The sequence below is a fragment of the Sus scrofa genome, chromosome 8 (genome assembly GCF_000003025.6).
Source record: "Sus scrofa isolate TJ Tabasco breed Duroc chromosome 8, Sscrofa11.1, whole genome shotgun sequence".
Classification (NCBI taxonomy): Eukaryota; Metazoa; Chordata; class Mammalia; order Artiodactyla; family Suidae; genus Sus; species Sus scrofa.
In genome coordinates, this window is record NC_010450.4 from 90,770,712 (window position 1) to 90,794,921 (window position 24,210).

At 33.5% G+C, this 24,210-nt stretch overlaps 1 long non-coding RNA gene across 1 annotated transcript; it reads left to right on the forward strand.

Annotated features, from left to right (window-relative positions):
• Nucleotides 9,627–19,000, forward strand: LOC102163689. Its single transcript, XR_002346788.1, has 3 exons — nucleotides 9,627–10,059; nucleotides 16,066–16,358; nucleotides 18,913–19,000. It is a non-coding gene; the product is annotated as an uncharacterized LOC102163689 (long non-coding RNA).

Below are 24,210 nucleotides of genomic sequence, written 5' to 3' on the forward strand. Positions count from 1 at the left end.
AAATTGCTTCAGTGAATCTTTACATGTATCAATTTTATTTGTGCAGATATTCATCTTTCCCAAAAGCAGTGAGAAAGGTAACAGTAATAAAAAAAGGTGAAATATAAATTAAAACAGAATATCAGTAGAAGATATACATACACTTATCTCCTAAGGAGAGAAAGGAAAACCACACTAATACTCCATAACTGAGTTTATGATTGTTTACTCAGTTTTAAAGCTGTCAAGAGGATAGGGTGAAGCACAGTCACTTGTAGAACTTCATCATCTGAAAGGAAAAGAACATTAGTTCCTTAGGGGAAGTAGGTTATACCTTGCATACTTCTACCAAAACCAAAACAAAACAAACTTAAAACTTCACCTGGGGTTTTTCTAAAGAGGCCAGAATGATTGTTTGTTTGTTTGTTTGTTTGTTTCCTATAATCACCTTACAGATAATGAAGTCACAGATTTGAAATAGCTAGATTATACAACTTTTTTAGATAATGACCAAGGGCTTAATATTAAAATAAAGCTCAGAAAGCTTATGTTTGTGTGGTGTGGATTTTAGGGATAGCCAGAAAATACCTAGAGGAGTGGCCAGATTGGCTATCATCCAAACCATTTGACCAAGATAATTTCTCTAATCCTATATATTTATTGAGACTGAAGAACGATGCAAAATAATATATTCTCACTTGAGAGCACTGACTTTCTGACATACTGATGGAAGGTTCATTCATATGCATTAAAATTCAAACAATGAATAAATACAATCAAGTATTTCTCAAGAATTGATGGCTGGTTCAATTTAGACTCATTGAAGGTACAAAGCAGTTGCTGAAGATCATGACAAGCTTTATTTTAAGTACAAATTTCTTTTGTAAATGCAGATTTAATTAGGTTAGCATCAAAACTCAGGAAAGTCATTTCATAATATGCGTATTTCTTCTTGATAACTCAGATTTCAAGACAAATATTATAATTTCTAAACAAAAATAACCAAATCTCTCTACCAAGCTTGTAATTTTGTTTATCACCAAAAGTATGATAATCAGATAAAGAAATATTTAAAGTAGTGCTTTTTCAAAAAGCTATATAAACTACAGGTATTCTGTAGGAACAGCTTACACCTAATTTATTAAATGGTATTTCTGGTCTTGCATACTCCCGAAATAATGAAGACGACAAATTATTTCTAATATAGACAAGAGTAGCATGATCCCCAAATTTAGAAATAAATCATTGTAGCAGAGTCTATTAATACATCATCATTTCCACTCTTTCCTAGATTGTATATCCTGGCTTCCCTTCTTGTTAGATATGGTCATGTGATTGATTCTTTTCAACTAAGGTGAATGTAAGTAACTGATACCTCTCCTACCCCTGGCCCATAAAAACAACTTTCGCTCATGACCCTCTGTGTCCTTTTCCCTCTGCCAGCTGAAAATTATTGCCGAGGGCTATCTGGGAGGACATGTGTCTCTGATATCTTATTACTGAATTACTGTTAGAACAGAACACTTCCACAAACCTGCATCTGCCTTGATCTAAATACCTGAATGAGGAATAAAAGTCTTTTGTGTGGAAATGTTGCACACATAAGAGTGTATTTATTCCTGATGTTAGCCTTTTTAAGTCTATTAATATTAAGCACAATATCATGCTTCTTTTTGAGATGGATTTTACGTCTTTGTATATCTATGTAACTGTGAAAGCCAGTCTTTAAATTTTGCTTACACGTGTAGTAGTTTCATTGCAGCTTATGTTCTCCACTTTCTTAGAACTCAGATGTTATCCCTCTTTATGTTTCAACCGCTCTGGTTGTCTTTCTGTTCCTCATACATTCTGGGCTCGTTTCTGCTTTAGAGCTCCTGCACTAAATTTTCCCTCTTCGATTTTTTTTTTCCTTTCCCTTCTTTTTGCGTGATGATTTTCTTCTCATCTTTTGTGTGTTAGTTCAAATATCATCATTTCTGGAAACTTATTGCTCACTAATGGAGACCACCTACCAAACTTCCAAACCCTGTTAGTCTGCATATCATGATAGGTACTTTGCTTCTATATTGATTTTGTTTTGGCTCTTGTATGTATGAATGTGTATGTGTTTTTCTCCCTCCTGTAAATTTAGCTTTCAATATGCTAAAGACTTTGTCTTTTTTACTGTCCACTTTGTCTTCAGTGACTTGGATGGTTAATTCCTGGTACATGATAGTAGTTCAGTAAATACATTTTTAATTCACTGTGAACTTTGTTCAAAGATAGATGAATTGTTAAAGCCAGTAGATGCTCAATGAATATTTGTAGTGTGGTCCTGGGAAGATAAAGAAACAAATATTGACTCTGGCTGCAATCCCATAAAAGTTTTATGGGTGCCTATTTAACGTTTCCTAAAAATTTAAATGAATCTATAGTGCTTTACATATACCATAACCTCATAGTTAATAGAGTTCTGCTTCCTTTGAAGAAAGTAATTAAAATGTGACTTATTCATTGATTTTCTTACGTTTCAATGAGCTTTTTTAGTATTACTGAATTTTGAAATTAATGGAACTGTAAAAAAAAATTTAGCTTATCTAAAAACAAAAATGATGGGCGTTCCCGTTGCAGCACAGCAGAAACAAATCTGACTGGTATCCATGAGAATGCGGGTTCTACCCCGGCCTCATTCAGTGGGACGAGGATCCAGCCTTGCCGTGAGCTGTGGTATAGATGTGGCTTGGATCCTGCGTTGCTGTGGCTGTGGTGTAAACCAGCAACTGTAGCTCTGATTCTACCCCTATCCTGGGAACTTCCATATGCCACAGGTTTGGCCCTAAAAAGCAAAAAGAAAACAAACAAAAAAAATGACGTCTTTTATTCAAACCTGATAATTAAATCATCCATACCCTTAGGAAAATCTATAAAGTTGCATTTAATATATATTATATATTCTTGCATAAATGGTTTATGGAATGAATGACAGTGCAGTGTTGAGCATGAGGACAGTTTAAATCTGATTTATTTACAATTGCTTCATATTTACTAGTTTAAATGAAATTATATTATTCATAAGACAACAATTTTAAACTACAAAGCATATATTTAGAAAATCAGTTTTCTTTTATTTAAGTAATACATGTGTTAAGAATGTTTTAAAGAGATCAAAAAATGACGAAGATGATTTCCTTAAAAAGGTATAGAAAGGGAGTTCCCGTTGTGACTCAGCTGGTTAAGAATCTAACTAGGATCCATATGGATTCCAATTCAATCCCTGGCCTCACTCAGTGTGTTAAGGATCCAGCATTGCCACAAGCTGCAGGACTGGTCGCAGATGTGGCTTGCATCCTGCATTGCTATGGCTGAGTTGTAGGTTGGCAGCTGAAGCTCCAGTTCAATACTTAGTCTAGGAACTTCCATATGCCACAGTGCGGCCCTAAAAAAAAAAAAAAAAAAAAGTGGAGACAGTCAATAAGGTCATTAAGTGTTTCTTTAATGTAGATTTTATTTCTGTTTTTTTGCAACAATACAAGAAACCAAGAGATACACACTTCAATAACACTTGTTTTATGTGAAAAGATATTGTTTTACCACCGTCTACTTTTTTTTCACATATTTAAAATAATTATATATCTATATATCTATATCTATCTTCTCAAATTGAAATATATACTGGGGAAAAATATATAGATTCCTTCACTCAAGGAAGTTACAGCTGACTTAATGAAACTATTGAATAGACAGGATAACATACGTAATTAATGAAATATGGTATTTATGTGTTATTGAGGATGTGAAGACTATGGACCAATATATGCATTTGGATTATTGAGAAAGATTTTACAGTAATTGACATGATTCTATCAATGAGAACTATTATAAATCCTTTTTTGAGAAAGAAAAATTTATCAGAAATACGTCTCCCTTTCAAAATTACTACCGTTTATTAAGGTAATCTATTTTGAAGCACTATTTTTGAACTTAAAAGTATTTTTTTTAATTCAGGTAAATTACTTAGCTTCCTTATTGAGCTGAAAAAAGAATTCATAACCAAATGAAGAATATAGATTCACCAATCAGTTTAAGAAAAATTCTCAAGAAGATTGTTTTATTAAACTCTTTTCTCTATCATAATTGATACATTTCGCTATTTCTATTCCTGTGTTTACTTTTCATTCAATAAAAATGAATAAGAACTTTTGTTGACTAGTTTTATTAGAGACTGACTTGTCTAAATTGTAAATGTTTATATTTTTATGAATTTCGTAGCTGGTAAAATAAATTTTGAGTTATAGAAACATAATAAACCATGGAAAACACAGTAAATAGTGAGTTTATAAATGTGAACATTGTTACTCACTTCAAATATAAATGAACTTAAAATGATTTTTTTCAGATTTTAGCACCTTAAATTGAATTAGTTTCTCCCAGATATTATTAAAAACCCCAAAGTGAGTTATGGTATTTAAAAGAGCTGCTCTCTCCTGTATTCATTCTGTTTTAGTAAAAATAGAAGAACTTTAGGAAGTTTCAAAATCTATTTATGAATTTATGTTTATTTAAGTGCTTACTTGTTTTCTAGTAGCCCCTTTCTCCAAAGAGCTCATAGATTAATGTGGAAATAGATACAATGTTAAGGACAATTCAGTACCTTAAAAGTTTTAAAAGGAGTATGTTTAACATCTAATGGCTGGATCTTAAAGAAGTATCTAATTCTGCTCATTTTTTTTCTGAATTTATGATAATATTCTTTTATTGACTTTTTACAAACATCTTTAGTGAAGGGAGCTGAATGCCCCTTATAGGCTTGCAAATGGGGACACATTAATGAATATGAAAATAACTTACATCATTAGTTTTACGTCTTTTTTCTCTTTCTTTCCAGAGCTTGAGTAACTCAACTGCTTTGGTAGGTATATATTCTTCTTGGTTTACATAATGACTGAAGAACTGAGATTTGACCTTATTTTTTTTACAGCAAAAGTTAATTCATTTTTTGATTGTCTGACCCTCCCTGAGGAAACAATGTTAGAAACTCTTTTCCTACTTTTCTTCTCTATCCCTAGTCGCCAATAATGAATTTATTCTTATAACTGATTTTGACTTGCATTCACTCATTCTTGTGACTAAAATGCATAATATCCAGTAAGTCTCAAAAATGTACCTTATTTTTTTACTTTGTGCTTTGGCAACCTTCCTCATGGGCATTGATGGCTGGTTATACTGTTTTGATAACATTTTGATTTGTTCCAAGAATTATCATCCTACACCAAAATGTAGCACTTTTGTCAAGGTCCCCAAGGTCCTGAAGATAGGAATAGTACACATCTTCAAAAAGACTGAAGTATTCTCCCAGAAACTACTAAGGTATGAACTATCTAGTTTATATTGTCTGCTTGATCAGGACCATATTCATATATTGTGTGGCCCAGAATTTCCACTGTAATTCTTCCTAATTCTTTGAGATGTCTTCTTGCTTTGCTTGACTTTCTATTATAGAAGATGTACCTAAAAATTGAATAGATTTATGGCAGCCATTATACAATGTGTTAATTTATACACTGAATATTTATTATCACAAGTCTTTGGGTCTGTTATTCCTTTGGTTAGAATTTGTATGAAATATGCAATCCTTAAAATGAAATTGTCTCAAGAGTTACCAACATGGCAGAATAGGAAACCCTGAACTCACCTCCTCCCACAGCATACCCAAATTCTAACTATTTATAAAGCAACTGTTTATAAGAATAATCTGAAGACCAGCAGAAAATATTCTCTGCATATGAACATATAAAGAAGAAACCCGAGGGATACGGGTAGGAGAGGTAGAGAGGTAATGTAGTCAAGACCCACACCTCTGGTAGATGACCCCAAAATGGGAGGATATTCACAAGTGCAGAGGTTCTCTTAACAGAGCAAGGGTCCAAGCCCTACACTGGGCTCCGTAGCCCAGAGGTCTTGCACTGGAAAGATGAGCCCCCAGAATGTACAGCTTTGAAGGTAAGTAGGCTTGTGTTTGGGACAGCCAGAGACACTCTTAAAGAATGCACAAAATCTCACACACTCTGAGGTCTAGCAGAGAGGTGGAAATTTGAAAGAAGCCTGAGTCAGACTGACTGACTATTCTTGAAGAGACTCCAGGAGAGGCAGAAAGCAATGGAGCCTCCTCCTGGGGATATAGATGCAGACAACAGCCATTCGGGGGAGCTCATTCTACTATAAGGATACTCCCCTAGCCTATTAGTTCCAGAGGCTCATGGACTCACCAGTGGGTGAACACGAGCACAAGCCCTCCTCCCCTAAAGCCCTGCAGCCACTTGTACCAGGACCTGACCCTTCCCATAAGTGTGATGGTAGCTATTGCAAGAGGTACACTCTGATAGCCAGATGGGTCAGGGGCAAGCCCTGTATACCACTGTGCCCACAGTAGTTGGCCCTGCCATAACAGATAGGCCTAGACAGCCTTTAGAGAGGGCACCTGTGGTGATCAGAGATGAGTATGCTTCTGGGCCCCATAGGACACCTCCTATATAAAGTCACTTCTCCAAGACTGAGAGAGGTAAGGCACAAGACCCAACCTAATAGCAGAAATAAACACAGAGAATTAGGCCAAAAAATTAACAAGACAAAATCCAGAGGAAGAACTAAACAAAATAGAGATAAGCAATCTACTCATAAAATGTTCATGGTAGTGATCATAAAGATGGTCAGTGAACTTGAGAGAAGAATGGATGAACACAGAGAGAACTTTAGCAAAGAGTTGTAAAATATAAAGAGGAACCAAAGAATAAAATAACTGAAAAAATAGGTACTAAAGGAGTCAACAGCATATTAGATTATGTAGAGAAACAGATCAGCAAATTGAAGGACAGTGTAGAGGAAATCAGTTAAGCTGAACAAAAAAAAAATAATTTTAACAATGAGGATAATTTAAGAGAACTCTGGAACAACATTCAAACTATGGAGAGAAGAAGAGACAGGGTGACAGGGAACTTACTTGAAGAAATAATAACTAAAAACTTCCCCAATGCATTTCCCTGTGCTGTACAATATATTCTTACTGATTATTCATTTTATACATAGTGGTTTGTATCTCTTTATCCCACACTTCTCTCTCCGGTCCTCACCCCACTGGTAACCACGAGTTTGTTCTCTATATCTGTAAGTCTGTTACTGTTTTGTTATATACATTCACTTGTTTTATTTTTAAGATTCCACATATAAGTGGTGGCATTGAATATTTGTCTTTCCTGTCTAATTTATTTCACTTGGCATAAAACTCTCTAGGCCCATCCATGTTGTTGCAAATGGCATAATTTCATGATTTTATTACTAAATAAAATTCCATCGTATATAGATATCACACCTTCTTTATCCATTCATATGTCTGTGGGCAGTTAGGTTGCTTTTATATCTTGGCTGCTGTAAGTAATGCTGTTATGAACATTGGAGTGAATGTATCTTTTCAAATTAGTGTTTTCATTTGTATTCCTGGATCATGTGGTAGTTCTATTTTTAATTTTGGGGGGAAACACCATACAGTTTTCCATTGCGGCTACACCAATTCATAATCCCACCAACAGCATACTAGAGCTCTCTTTCCCCCATTTCCTCACCAGCATTTGTTGTTCTTAGACTTTTGGTGATAGCCATTTTCTTAGGTGTGAGGGATACCTCATGGTGGTTTTGATTGTATTTCTCTGATGATTAGTGATGTGGGGCATTTTCTTAAACATGCCTGTTGGTCACCTGTATTTCTGCTACGTCTATTCAGATCTTTGTCTCATTTTCTAATAGAGTACTTTTGAGTTCTTTTGAGTTTTCTACAATAGTTCATCATATCTTAGAAAAATTATGATTCTTTTTTGTCTTTTCTAATCTTTAGGCCATTCATTTATTTTGCTTATTTCATTATGCTAATTAGGAATATTATCACAATGTTTAAAATAAGCTATGATTGTGAAGACCCTTGTATTATTCATTACTTTAAAAGTATTTTCCCAGAATTTTGCAATTTTTTTAAGATTGGTATTGTGCAGTAAGTCTGTAGGTAATCATCATATTACAGAAGTTTTCTTTGTTTGCTAGGTTTTTAAAGATTTTCTTAATACTGGGAAGACACATCAGACTTTGATGATATTTGAGTCTGCCAGGTCTGTTTTTTATTACATTTACTATGTTAATGCATTAAATGGTATTTATTTATTTCATTTATTTACCTACCCTTGTCCATTCCCAGGATAAAATCAACTTTTAACTTTGAATTAACTATTACTTAGATTACTAGAATGTAGCATTATAGTTTATTAAAGATATTGTACTTTTTGTTGAGGAAGAAATTGACCATAATATTCCTTGATAAAGTTTCTATCTCCTTTAGATATAAAGGGAATCTGGCACAATTAAATGAGATGGTTCGTATACCCTCTTAAACATTATCTTGAAAATCTTGGCTACCTTTAGAATGATATGTTCCAGGAACAATATGCCACATTTTGTTTTAAAAATCACCTGGGCCTTGTGTTTTTCTTGTGAGTTTTATTAAGAATATTTCCATTTATTTAGAGTTTGTAGGGTTATCCAGGTTTTCTGTGATATAACACGCAAGATATACTTTTTTTAGAAATTTATGTGTCTTTTCCTCTTTGTTTCTTGCTCAATCTAGCCAGAGAATTTTCTATTTTATTTTTTTCAAAGATCAAATCTTGCATTTATTGTTTTTCTCTATATTATGTCCATTTTCTATTCTTTGCTTTCTAATCTTATCTGCTTTCACCTTCATACTGTCTTCCTTGGGTGAATTATTTTGTGTCTGCAAAACATCATTCAGTATACCAACTCACTTTTTGGTAATAAAAATTTCAAATACAATAAAAATACTTTTATTTTGAAAAATTCTGTCCTTAGCTCAAATTTGTATTTTTATACCTAATAGTACTTGCCAATTAGTGAGATTAGTAATTGTATTATATATTTTATTCAATTAAATAATTATATATTTATTTAAATTATTGCTCTCAGGTATTTTATGGTCTTATCTATTGGCTTTTACTAACAAGGCTATATAATTACTCCCTTTAAGTATAAACATGTCATGTTAGGCATGTGTTCTGATCTGCCAGGATAGTTTTGGATTACGAGCCTTTCATCTAAAGTATTACTCTTTGTTATCTGTAAATTGATTACAATGTTCTTTAAGTTACTGATAAAAATTAAATAGTATAAAAGCAAAGGAGGCAATCTTAAAGATATCTGTGAAATTACATTAATTCCTTGATTTTATTTTTTTATGTATGGTCACTCATCTCATTAACATTACTCATATCTCAACTTTCCATTGATAAGTTTCTTAAAATTGGGTTGTGATGATCATCGTACAACTATAAATGTAATAAAATTCATTGAGTAATTAAAAACAAAATAAAACAAATTAAGCACCTAACTAATTGTAAGAAATAATGGTGTAAATAATAAACTTAATGAAACCAATAAAAAGAACTTAAAGGAAAAAAAATTCAGAGCTGGTGTTCAAGTAGTATTTTTTAAGAAAAGCCAGTGTGATGGCATATGTTTGTGTGTGCATGAGATGGGAGAAAGTGTTAATAAACATTGAGAATTGTTATTTTAAAACTATCAGAATTATTAAACACCAACATTGTTCTTTACAATTAGATATTAGAGGAAAAGTTGGTAGTTCATAACTTGGTTAAAATTTTGTCTAGTCCTTTTATGACATTTGAAGGATAGTATGTATCATTTACTAATGACAATTATCCTTCTTTACCTATATCATGCTCATTCTTTCATTTCTTCTCTACTCAATTATTATGTATCTTACTTTGCATTTCTTCAGATACATCTGTGAGTACTACTAATGAAGGTCAAGGTCAGTCATATTCCTGGGGAGAGATGCAGTGAAAGAAAGAACTGTCCACGTGCTCTGCTGGTGTGACGTTCTGACCTCGAACTACTTGTTCACATAGGCACTTGCAGAACTCTTGCAACTAAATGACTGGAAAAAATTATTAATTCAGGTCAAAGAAGAGAAACAAATTATTCAAATGAAGGAAAAAGAACAAACTTTATTACAGGCCCAAGCAGGTACCATCTGTTTGTTGAGTGTGTGTTTAATGAGGCTTTGGAATATTTTTTATTGAAATGTAGTTGATGTACAACAGTATATAAGTTAGGGGTGTCCAATATAGTGATTCCCAAGTTTTATTTTTTATTTTATTTTATTTTTTGCTTTTTAGGGTTGAACTTGCGGCATATGGAGGTTTCCAGGCTAGGATCCAGTTGAAGCTACAGCTGCTGGCCTATGCCACTGCCACAGCAATGCAGGATTCAGCCCATGTCTGTGACCTACACCACAGCTCATGGCAACACCAGATCCTTAACCCACTGAGCAAGACCAGGGATCGAACCTGCAACCTCATGGTTCCTAGTCGAATTCATTTCTGCTGCTACACCATACAAGTTTTAAATGTTATACTCCACCTGTAGTTACTATAAGATATTTGCTAAATTTCCTGTGTTATACAATATATCCTTGTAGCTTATTTTATACGTAATGGTCTGTACCACTTAATTCCCTATACCTATGAGGCTTCAAAGTATTTTAAATGCAGACATGTTGAAGGCAAATGTAATTTATTCCAGTGAAATAGCTGATTATTGATATAATGCAATTATTTTCTTAGTATTTATTAAAATATATAATTTTTCAAAATTAGTAAACTCTAGTCTCTTCATTTCTTATTTAAACATAAATGTGGATAGTAATGAGAAATGTTTAAGAACGTCTATCACTACCAGTAAAATGAAAACTTCCTTACTTGTAAATATGATCCTTTAATGTTGTTAGCAAATTTCCGCAAGGTTGAATCTGTATTTACACATTTCAAAATATAACTTTGACTAATTTAAATGAGCAGAATAACATGCACTCACCTACAATAAACTGACATTAAATAGCAACACTAGGAACAAGGCATAATAGCTTTTGCTTCTAATCACAAAAGTCTTGACCCTAATGACCAAGAGCACTTCAATTGTTTCATTGCTCTTCATTAAATTTCCTCAATATGTGTCTGATGTGATTGTTTTTGCTCTCACAAGAGAATGGGACTTTTGATAAGGGTTAGAGGTAACTTTGGATTTTATATTATTTAATTCTAATGGGAAATCTCTTCAGAGATTTTAGAATCAACTATTCAGTAGTATCCTTTTTTCTAATTTAATTATTATTGCTTCCTATCTTTGCACAGAATACATAATTAATTTTATTGTTCATTTTACTCTCTATGCTAGATGTTCTTTTATAACATAGGAATGAAAAATGATTGTTTTTGTAGCAAAAACAGAGGATGAGAAACAGCAGCAACCTAAATTAATAAGGTTATATTCACACTGCCTTTCACACCTTTTGAAGATCTTTATGTTAAAGTGTTAAGTGGCTCATTTAATAGAAAAATATATTTATTTCATACATATAAAAAGATGTGAGTCTTAGGTAAAATATATCCAGGGGGCATAAGCTACTGGCGAAGAGATATTATTCTATATATTACTTGTACAGCAGAGAGACCAGGTGATTGAGATTTGAAAGACCAGCATATTCCTGCCAGGTAGAGGGAAAATGTCAGCAGCAAGAAGAGAAAATAAACAACCAGTGTGGATGAGAGTGACATGAAAACATATATACACACACACAAACAAACATGTGCACACACACACACACACACACACACACACACACATATCCAAACACTGAGAAGTGATGTGCATCTTGGTAAATAAAATTTTTAGATGATATGGCACAATATCAGGTGTCAGAAGACAGGAGGAAAAAAACATTAGCCTCTTCTGAGGAATCCGAAATAATTAAGATGGTAATTGGCTGTGTTGCTCATTGTTGCTAGGTCATAGAAACAAGTTCATATGATTCTATTAGTGAGTGCAAGCAGGAAAAGAGTTTTTATTAAATAAAATATGATCTGTTGTTTAGCCAGGTACATGAAATAATAAACCAGGAAAGACGTAGGGAGATATAAAATATTGATACATAGAGATGAAATTAAGTGAAAGTTCATATGATTACTATTTATACACTGCATTTTACCTGCTATATAGTTTTATTTTTACCTAAAAATAGTTTTAAGGCTTATTTATGTTGATATGAATAGGTCTAGTTCACAGTTGTTCAGAGTACAGATAAATTTAGTAAAATATAATGAAATGCAAGAGGATATTAAACACAAATTTAGAAATTTAAGCACCTATGTAGAAGAGGAATACAATCAGTAAAGATTTAACTCTAAATTCTATTTGTTAATAGTGGTGTTAGGGTATTTTTACATTCTTTATACTTTCTTTATATCTGAAATGTTTCAAAATAAATTAAAACTTTCTCCAAAATTTTGACCAGACAGCTAATAGATTAATGGTAATGGTACACATCATAGTTATTTGAGGATGGGGATGGAGCAGGAATGCCATAAGGTACAATTTGAGAAGAGTCTGATATTAGAACTGAAAGCACTGAAGCATGGACGCATTACACTTCTGCCCCTACTGAGTGTGTAAATATATATATATATATAATATATACATATATATATATATATAGTATGTTTTACCTTCTGTCTCAGCCAGAAGGAAAATCTCTTTCCATAATAAAACATTCTTTAACTGTGAGGGATCAATACTAATGGATCTTAAATATTAGTATTGTATATATCTTAGTTTTTCTTACACCAAAACTTCTTCCACAGCCTTCTCACGATTTTTCAGGTGCAGCTGTGTCTGTATTTGTATAGTCATTGCACATATAAAAGTCCATACTAAGTGACGGTTTGTATGGGTATGTGTGTATAAACATACATACTTCCATCCATGTTCAGTTCTACATGTGTTTGATTTATATATCCTCCTAAATTATCTGCTGTCATTCTTTTTTGCCAATTATTTCTAGTAAATAGAGGCCCAGAATAGAATGTTACTATGTTTTTTAGTCCATGGTATACAATAGATTATGGGGGGTTCTTAATATTGTAATATACTATAATGTTGTTTATGTAATTGGCAGTCAGTAAGGACAATTCATGTGTGATGGAAATAACAGTTAACCTTAATCAGATCAAGGTTTAAGTTCTTCCATTATCTGTGTAATTTTGGAAATGTCTATTAACCTTCTTGATCTTTATTTTTTGAACCTGTGAAAGAAAGATACTCAACTCAAAAACCTTGAAGCCTCCTTATGGTGGTGAACATTTTGTGGTCAGTTCTTATCAGTAAAGATGACTGAAAAGAAAAATAATAAAGCTGAAGGAGATAGAAAGATTTACTTAGCATATGATATTGAGGTAGCATTCTTAATTTTCCCTGGTATCCCTCCTTATATAGTTACTGAATTGAAATTCATGGAGTTTATATACAAAAATACAATTTTTGGTTAAAGTCAAATAAACTTCCAAACTCCAATATCCAAAGTTAACAGTGCATGTCTTTTGATTTTAAAATGTACTGTTGAAGGAAGCACAAATGTTCCTTTTGAAGTATGAATACAATATTTAAATAAATTTTTCATCAGCCAATTTGCAGCTATGAAATCAGTTAGTTAGTCACATAAAAGCTATGCTATATATTAGAACTGCCTTTACTAAAGCCAGCCTAAGTGAAAGAAACAATGAGAAATTGAGTGTGAAAACCTTAGAGAAAAAATATGTCAGTACAGGAACTATCTGCTTAAACTTTAGTCTAAACTGTGAAAAATTTATTTTCCTGTCTCCATAATATTGCATGTACATGTGTCCAAAATTTCTGGATGCTTAATACTTTAAATGCTTCTGAAAAAATGAACTTAATTGAAAGTCATCAAGGAATTTGCCATCTGTTTGCAGAGCAGCAATGTCAAGGCAAAGTGCTAGCCTATGGTACATGTCTAAAACCCTAACAGAAATGTACAAGGCACATATGCTTGCAATTGTGGTTTTAAAATCAGAAGCCAATTAGTGCACTCACTGTCTCCAAACTTGATCTGGATCCACTTTACTTACAAATAAAGCAGCTGCAGTTTCAAGACTCAAAAATGATAATTTAAGGTAGAACCTAGTACTTGTTCTTGCTAATACTCAGCACGTTAATTGCCATCCACGACTCTTAAGAATCAAATCTCTCTTAAAGCATTAGTCATTGTTTGGATTTTTTCCTAGTTTGGAAACTTCACTCCAGTTATTTAGGTTCTCTAAGCATCACTTTATTTATGTCTATTTAGAGTTTTTGAAAGATTTAACTTATACAAAGTATTGAGATTTTCTCAGCGTATATTCTAAACTCAATAAAAGATCACTATTTGTATCATTGATATTATTACTCATCTGGTCTAGGTCATATATCATTTAGAAAAAACAATAAGCTAATTATTAGAATTCCATGAAATTGAAATCTGTGTCATGCACTTAACTTAGTACTAACTTTCAGTAACTAATTTAAACCTAGAAATTACTTTAGGAAATATGAATTGCTAGCAATCCCATCTGAGATGAGGCAACTGAGGTTTAGGGTATGCATAAATTTTTCAAGATCTTGCAGCTAGAACACACTGAAGCTAGAATTAAATCTTGTGTTTTATAGCCTCCAGGGCTTGTTCTCAAAAAGTATTAAATAAACTGCCATAAAAGTAGAATACTACTTTAGAAATTTAGTCATTGAAAAGATTGGTGTTAAATTGTTTTCAATTATTTCTCTGGTGGGAATTTAACTGTGTCTAGGTTTTACATTTTTACTGGGTGCTTTCTTCACTCAGTGAGATAGTTCTTAGAAATCTCATCCTCCCCTATATTCCCACTCTCCCAGTGGTTTTGTTTTGAGCAGCACAAGCAAATCTCCCATTATCTGAAGAGTCTAAAGCTAGTGCTAAACTCAGAACCCAACCTCACTTATCCTTTGAAATATCCTGTCTTTCTCTTCTGGTCCTTAGCCCTGTTTATGACTGAAAATTAGACCTAGGTCTTAGGTCTTAAAATTAGCTCTTAAAATTTTTAGGTCTTAAAATTAGCTCTTAGGACTAAGAGTTTCTTAAGAAAATAGGAAACGGATAGTAATCAATGTTTACATCTCCATAAGGATAAGAATTGACCTTCAGGTATAGTAGAATGAAAATAGCTATCACAGAGAGGTTTCTAGTAAATACATGTGGATGAAACTTTAATACAATGAATAAAACCAAAATCAGTATAAATTAAATATTCAGTTTAAATGTGCTAACATCCCATTACACATGCCCTAAATCAAATCTGCAATAAAAGTTTTCAGATTAATGATTAAAATCAATCATATTATTGTATTATAATTCTCTGGATTAAAATACATTTTAATATAAACATTTGAAAGAAATAAATGTCATTCTCTTTGACTTTATGCTTATGTTTTCGATTTATACTTGAAAGTTTGAAAACAGAGAAATAAATTATGTGGCTGCTTCACATTAGTGTGAAAACTCCTCTGACACTGTAAAAATAACAACAGCATTAAGTTACTTAAATAATTTGTGGTGTTTGAAGAAAGCTCATTAGCACCTTGTAAATTTTCACATAGCCTGTGTTATAACATCATTTCCAGAAGAGCTATCATAGCACAAAAACAAATCCCATGTGCAATTAATAACTGAAAGATTCATTGAATGATTTTGAATAGACGACACTACATAATAAAGAATAAATTCTCAACATGCCATGTAGGGCTGACACATTAATATGTTATACTAGTAGAAGTTATTCCTGCCTTGACTTTTTAAAAATGTGTCCACCCACTTGAAAGATTATCTCTTTACTATAGTTTCTGCAATTTACTAGACAATGCTATTGAAAATAAACTCATATTATTTTATGGTTTTGATCACTTTCCTTCAAAATTTCCATGCATTATATTCCTGAAAATATGGATTTTGCTTTTTTATTCTTATATACAAATACTATAAAAGAATATTTCAGAATTCAGTGTATCCTATCAGTAGTATTGAGATTTAATATTCAACAGATAAGCTTTTGAGTAAGAGAAAGAACCTCTTTGACTCACGTAACTGCACTTTTACTCCTGTGACCATAGGCTAAGCAGAACTTCTGCCATGGAAATTAAGACACAGCTGACTGGAGAAGATGATGTGTATGATGTGTACCCAGCTCTAAGAAGACCCTTACCTTAGGAACTAGTAAAGAGACAACAGAATTTATCCCTGCTACAACCACTACTTCTGCCACAAATCTAGCTCTCCAGTTCTCACCATCAAACTTCATGGAAACATAACTATTGGGGAAGAAAAGGAGTCAAAACTGAGAGTCACTGACACCATTATTGTAAACAGGGGAATGAACTTGGAAAGGCTACTCCCATGCACACAGGTAAGGGGGCCTCGAACGTGTTAATTCATAGAGAACTGAGGTAGTGAACTATCAGCCCTTCCTGGGCACTTGCTGAACTGCAGAATCCTCAGGACTACCCTTCCACTACTTTTTCTGCTTGATGAAAGAAATCATGTGTATATGCAGTTTGAGGGTGTAAGTGATAAAAGAGACTAATGACCTCTAATCCATTTTAAGGGGATTTTAGATCCAGAAGTGGTTAAGTAAAAAATGTCTCTAGAAAATTATATAGGAGAATATTAACCTGACAACGAGTAAAGATACTTAATCTTAAAAAGTGCTAACCATGAAGAGTGCTATGTTGTATCACAGTAATTAAAATATGTACATGAAACACACACATATATGAAAAGATTAAAGAGGCAAACCACATGGTGGAAGAATGTATTTGTAATACATAAAGCTGGTACAAATTTTTATGCAGAATATATAAAAAACTGCCACAAACCAATGAGAAAACAGACAATTCAATAGAAATGAGTAGACAAAACTTTAAGAGAATTATATTGGCAGAAAGTGTGCCAGTTTGACCAAAAGAGACAGAGTAAAAACTCAAAAGAGGTTTTTGGAAATTCAAACTTTTACAGAGAGAAAGTAGGCTAAGAAAATGACTCAGGTGCAAACAGGGTTATTCTGCTAGAAATAGGGAGGATGACTTGAGGTGAAATCAAGAATTCTGAAATCCATAAGGCAGAGCCAAGAATCATGGAAAATCATTTAATGATAAGTGTATTACTGAAACTCAAGGAAATTCAACATTGACCTTGCAGGATTTTAAAAATACTGAGGAATATTTATTCCTGGGTACTGCATACCACTCACCTCCTTTTGTAAAGGAATGTCTGTAGTTGTATCCTAGACTGTCTCCTTTGTTATACTGTGTGTATTTGTATTGAGAAAAACAGAAAAGTTTTCTTTTCGATATATAGGTCTTCAGGTTGAGAAGAATTATACTTAAGGAGTTACACATAAAATTTAATGTGAATAATAGATTCTAGAATCTTCACAGAATGACACTTTTCAGAGTAGGGGAAGAGAGGGAGTTTATTTTGCATATGCAAGGTTCATCAGTGTTTGGTAATTAAAGGGAACAAGACTGTAGCCAGCCTTTGAGATGGCTTTCAATGGCCTGTTGTTCAGGCCATTGGTATTCCCCTCCCACACTGAGTAGGGCAGATTTAAGTGACTAATAGGATGTCTTACTGCAGGAATGAAGAGTGCAACTAGTCATTTTTTTTTTTTTACAAAAATGCTGAATTACTTCTATAATAAAAAAAAAAAAGAGAGCCATGGAGAGGATTTTTTTAAGAGGATTTCTTTGGATAGAGTGATGCTGTGAAATCTTACCCTTCCCCACTGGCAAGATACATCCTCTCACAAAAGAGAAGGTTCTTAAGGAGATCACTTGAAGAACTCAGTACAAAGACAGTGAAGTTTAGAGTACAAAGCGAATTGGTATCTAAGTTATGAATAATAATCAAAATGGTATGAGATAAACAAAATAGGGGTATAATTTAGAAATACCTGTTTTCAGTCAGAGCAGGGCTGTTAAGGTTTTTCCATGGATTGAATGTAGGCCATAATACAAACACACCAAATAATTGTAGTATTGATTTAGGACCTCTCCAAGAGAGCCTTCCTAAGTGAAAACAAATCATAGCAGGGAGAAACAGAGGTATGTCTGGATTCTGAGTAGCTGGGGAAGTAAGGAATGGACAATCAAAACAGAGACACGCTGGAGTTCCCTAGTGGCTCTGTGTGTTAAGGATCCAGTGTAGTCACTGCTGTGGTTGTGGTTACTGCTGTGGTGTGGCTTTGATCCCTGGCCTGGGGTACTTCTGCATGCCACTGAAAGGACCAAATGGAGATGCACTCATCTTCATGAAGGAAATTGTAGGTTAAATATTACCAGCATTGTGGAATAGCTGGTGAAGGGGAAGCATATCCATCAGAGACAAATTGAAATGCTCTCCAAATCCAATAAGTACTTTTTTTTCTTTTCACCTGTGGCATGTGGAAGTTCCCAGGCTAGGGGTTGAATGGGAGCTACAACTGCTGGCCTATGTCACAGCCACAGCAACCTAAGATCCGAGCCATGTCTGCTCTCTCTACACAACAGTTCGCAGCAAAGCCAGATCCTTAACCCACTGAGCAAGGCCAGGGATCGAACCAGTGTCCTCATGGAAACTAGTTGGGTTCATTACCACTCAGCCACAATAGTAACTCCTTCAGTAAATACTGATAAAAGTTCTGGCCCCAGTTCATGACAGTATCAGCCAGACGAGAAATTGACTGCCTCACTGACTCTCTTCTTACATACCATCTCTGGAAGAGTGAAACTCTTTGGTTAACAAGAATAACTCCAGTCATATAACTTTCCTGGACAGCAAGCTTCTTCTCTACAACATCCTGTTTTGAGTGAGGAGAGTCCATTTTAATTCATATTTGGAATTTTTAATATTTTAATATTATAGTTGTTTTCAAAGTAGCTATAGTATTTTGTTTGTTATTTTTTTGTTTTGTTTTGTTTTAGCTTCAGTGATAGGAAAATTCATGAGGTGCACCTAAGATTTCATCCAGCAGCAGAGGAAATCCAGTACCCATTGGTTATGTTTTAAAAGGTAATCAAGGACCAAAATAAAATTGTTTTATGATAATGTTCTTACAACTGTGTCTCTTCAAAGTACTAGTTCAAATGACATCTTTCTCTATATGAGCTAATAGGATTCATTGGAAATCAAATATTTCAGATATCCAGATTTCCTTTACATATATATCCATCTCCCATTTCTTCTCCCCATACTCACCTCATCACAGAATTACAAATTCCTTTAGACAAAAGATAAAATAATAAAATAAAATATAAGAATAAAGTAAAATTCAAGTTTATCTCATGGGGAGCAACTTAGATAACAAGGCTTTCAAATGGGCTGTGTATGGCAGGTTTTTCGTTTTTTTTTCCCTCACCATTTGATTCTGTAGTTTACACACTCTGAATTTGCATTGGCTATACCAATGTGACATAAACCATTTCTACATTATGTGGAACAAATGAAACATTCAATTGTTCCAGGTTCATTTGGCTGTGTTCATTGATAGAAGGAAAATTTTGTCTGTTTCTTACTTTCTGCCAGATATGGTTTTAAGGGCTTTACGTGGATCAATACATTTATTTTTTATAGGGTTGTCGCTATGTGGTAGGTACTATTAGTCATTCTGTAGTTAAGAAAATTGAGGAACACAGCCTTAAGTCACTTAGAGTCTACAGGTAATATGTGACAGAAATCAACTATAAACCCAGGTACTGTGGCTCTGTAGGCTGTGTCCTTATCTACTGCATTGTATCACCTGTAAGTCTAAAATTGTACTTTACGTATTTTCTTTTATCCAAGCTATTTCTTAAAAAGAAGACAGAAGATAGAATTTTATCAGATTCAGGTAATTATAATAATCATAATAAGCAAGAATATAAATTATTGTTTTTATTTCTCAAGTTCAGATCTTTAAAATATGCCTGAATTTTTAAATTACTTATAAATAATATATCTTTAGGTGTTTGGAAAAGTATGCTTATACTTCTACAGTCATTGACTGAATATTAATTATGAATCACTGTGTTTTAAGACTATTTAATCATAAATCATTTTACTGAAGATTAAAAATGGCAAAATATAAACATTTTAGAAGAATTCAAAATTGTCTCTCTTTTAGAGTATTTATTTTTATTCATTTTTCCTCTTTCTCACACAGCACTTACATCTATGCTAGCTCCATTCATTTCAAATGAGTATGTTTCTTATGAGTGGATGGAGACTTAGAAGCATCACTCTCAGATTTATGTCATGCAAAGTTTTGATCTATGTAAAGAAAAATTTTCATTAAATCTTCAATAAAAGAGTGACATTAATATATAAGATAGGTCTTTGTTCTCACGAGAATGTAAAAACTTAAAATTTTTACAAAGATAAAGTAACTTCTATAAAATTGACTTTAAAAAAAAAACAGAAAAACTTCAGCATGTGTTGTGTGTAATGTAGAAAATGAAATGAAGCAGTACCATGAGGTTCCTAGAATTGACGTTCCTGACATTCCTCTTCCCAAGCTCTTTAATTTTATTACAATATTTACAGCCATACCAGAAGTGTAGAGAAGGGAAATCTATTGTAAAATGTTCACTCAGCCCATGGACTATGTAACTTGAATTATTACCCTCAGAACAAGTTCAGAAAGAGAAAGGGCCAAGGATGAAAGACACATTGAACTAGATTACTTTTCTGTCCCTAATTCTAAGTTGTACTGACTACACTGAAACAAGAATGGGGATCCAATTATTCACTTTCATTGAACCAGTCAGAATGAGCCTCCCATTGATTTTTGCAGTATTTAGTCGCTCAAGGAAAATAATTCTGAGGAATGATGACTGTAAACAAACATGTTATCAAAAAACGTGTCCTGTGAATTATTTTTGCATTATAGAGAAATAACAATCTGAATTTCAAGATTCTTAATCATGGTCTTAATGAAACACAGAAGTCAAAAGGAAAGAGACTAATGTACTCTAAGAATAAACCAAGAAAATAAAAATTAAACCAAAAATATTATGACAATAAATAAGCATCCCTTAATATACAAAGATTGTGAGACATTCTTAAAAATAAAATATGTAGAGATTATAAGAAAATATCTTATAAATGACACAAAGCAGAAACATTTTTAGAAAAAAGGTAATTTGATATAACAGAAAGCAAATAAGTGGGGAATGGTAGATCTTTTTTGACTGAAAGGATTATTGTAAGATAAAATTTTATAACACTGAAACTAAGCCTTGATAACAATTCTTTAGGCATAAAAGTTAATCTATGAGGTTGTGAGAGGAGTACTATTTAGTGTCTATTCATAGCACACAGTTCCAATGTCCTTGCATTCAAGTCTGTCAGCTTTGGTTGATAAAAAGTAACAATTGGCTAGACTGTGAGAGCAATACCCAAGATTGATCCCATTCTTTTAGAATAGAACTCCTCCATTCTTTACCAGTTTTCAGTGTTTCTTTGGTTTGGGGAAATATATACAGGTTGCCTTTCAGAGAGTGGTAAGTTCAAAAGCATTCCACTCTCTCCCACAGCATCAGTCCATAGTGAACAGGAGAAAAGCCATCTCATGTCTCTAAATGCTAGAAATGTTGCAAAGCCTACCCCCTCCCAAGCCACTAACTAGAGACCCACTGTGTTAGGGACTTGATATGAATAAAATACACAAAACCTTGAATCAAGAAGTCTTGTTTGTAGCACATGGAAAGGACTTCAGCATTAATTGAGAGAGAAATGTCCTTCTCCTCATTAGGGGTACTGTTGGTGCCTATTAGAGCTTGAAAAACATGTCTCTAATCAAAGAAAAGACTGACAAGCTTATTTGACAGCAGCTTGAAAGTGTTTCATTGGTTTATAAGATTCATAGAATATATTGGGTAAAAGGGAAAATAGAGGAGCTTCTTGGGCAAAACAAGACTTTGTTATTCTCAACCAAAGGACATTGGAATTTTTGAAAAAAGTAGAAAGACCAATGTGAGAATTGAGGATAACAGAGGCAGAATATGTCTGAAAGTGAGTTGTTGGAATCACAAGATGAAAATCATGACAATATCAAAAAGTCTGAAAATTTAATACATACTCTCAAATTCCTACTTTACCAATTTTTTAGACTTCTCTACAATAACTGAGCATGCATTAACATGATAAATATTAATAAAAAGATGTATAATGTTAATGTTATTTTTATACATGTATAATTCACAAAATTTTGGTATGCCAAAAAGGGTGTGATCGTGAGCTATGTAAGGGTATGTACTGAGTAGGCTACACAGCACAAGCTTCTCTCTTGATTTTCTCAAGTTAAATTTAAAAATTCTTGTCAGATGCACTATCAAAATATTGAAACTGTTTAGAAGATTTGGTAAACAGAAGGCCAATCATGCCTGTTAATATCTGCCCAAATGAACTGAAAACATGTTCACATGAAACCCAACATGCTGACGTTTATAGCAGTTTTATTCATAATTGCCAAAACTTCAAATGAGCCAACACATCTTTCAATAGGTAAATGGATAAACAAAAGTACCATACAATGGAATATTATTCAGTGATAAAAAGGAGCATTAAGCATTTTCAGAACATAAAGGAATCTTTAATGCATTTTGCTAATTAAAAGAAGCTAATCTGAAAAGGCTATATACATACTGTGTTTTCCATCTATATAACACAGAGAAAACTGAGGAGACAGTAAAAAGATCAGTGATTTCTGGAAGTTCAAGGGAGGGAAGAGGAGAAAACAAGATGAGGCATAGAGAACATTTAAGGTGTGAAAGTATACTGTATGATACTGTAATGGACACATGTCATTAAAAAAAAAAAAGAAACTTACAGAATATATAATACAAAGGTGAACCTCAATATATGGATTTTTGTTAATAGTTTTGTAACAATATTGACTCATTAACAAAAACAAATATACCACTCTAATGCAGGGTATTAAGGATAGAGGAATCAGTGGGGAAGGAAAAGGTCAAAGTATATGGGAACTTCCTACATTCAGCTCAATTTACTGAGTTTTGCGGCAAACCTAAAGCTGCTTTTAAAAATGTATTTATTGGGAATTCCCATTGTGGTGCAGCAGAAAAGACTCCGACTAGGAACCATGAGGTTGTGGGTTTAATCCCTGGCCTCGCTCAATGGGTTAAGGATCCCGCGTTGCCGTGAGCTGTGGTGTAGGGCACAGACGCGGATGGGATCTGGTGTTGCTGTGGCTCTGGCATAGGCCAGTGGCTACAGCTCCGATTGGACCCCTAGCCTGCGAACCTGCATATGCCATGGTTGCGGGCCTAAAAAAAAAAAAAAAAAAGGACAAAAAGACAAATACACATATATATTTACTTAAAAAATATGTATTTATTAAAAAACAAAATAAAACAAAACCTCTGTGTATAATGGTTCTGGCCTGGATTTCTAAAACACTGCTTGGGAGGCAGCAGAAACTAAAAGGTCAAAACCAAACTAAACATTGGCAAATTCAAAAGAGACTTCTGAATCCTAAATATGATAGGAAAAAAACTTTTGGAGCCATCCACCATGTGGATGGATAGTCTCACTCACTATTTGGACCAAACACTCATGAGCTGTGGAGCTCTCCCACCCCACTCTCAACCTACCCTCCTCACACACCCCTGTACCCACATGGGGTGTGCACACACACTTGATCTCCAGGATTACATCAGACCTTTACCTCCTCACAATACCCTTTGGAGAGGGCATTATGTCAAGAATGATGAAAGTTAAGTTTTAGCGTATGTCAGGAAAGTAAGAGGACTCAAAAATGAAAATGTGTTTTCAATAAAAAGTAAAGAAATCCTGAACTGGAGCACTGAGATTCTTACCTCATTTCAAGCTTTTATGGATATGTATGAAATCAAACTCTATTTCCTTAACCAGAGCAAGTTGTGCTCAACAATTAACTGCAATTTGAGTCTATATACACACTTACATGGAGTCAGGATGCTAAGACAGGTGCAATAGGAGAATCAATGGGCTTTTTACTCAGAACACTCTCCTCATGACAAAAATAGAAAGACACTTCTAAATATGTGACAGTATGCATTAAGGCAACATGCATTAATTATTTTGCACTACATGTGTATGAATGCGTGTGTGTGTGTGTGTGTGTGCTGAATTTCTCATGACGGCATAATTATATGTGACATGTTCATAATTACACTTGCTTGTGTACCCCACTCCTCTTCTACTATACTCTTTTTCATTTGTTGGCCTCCTTTATAGAATTG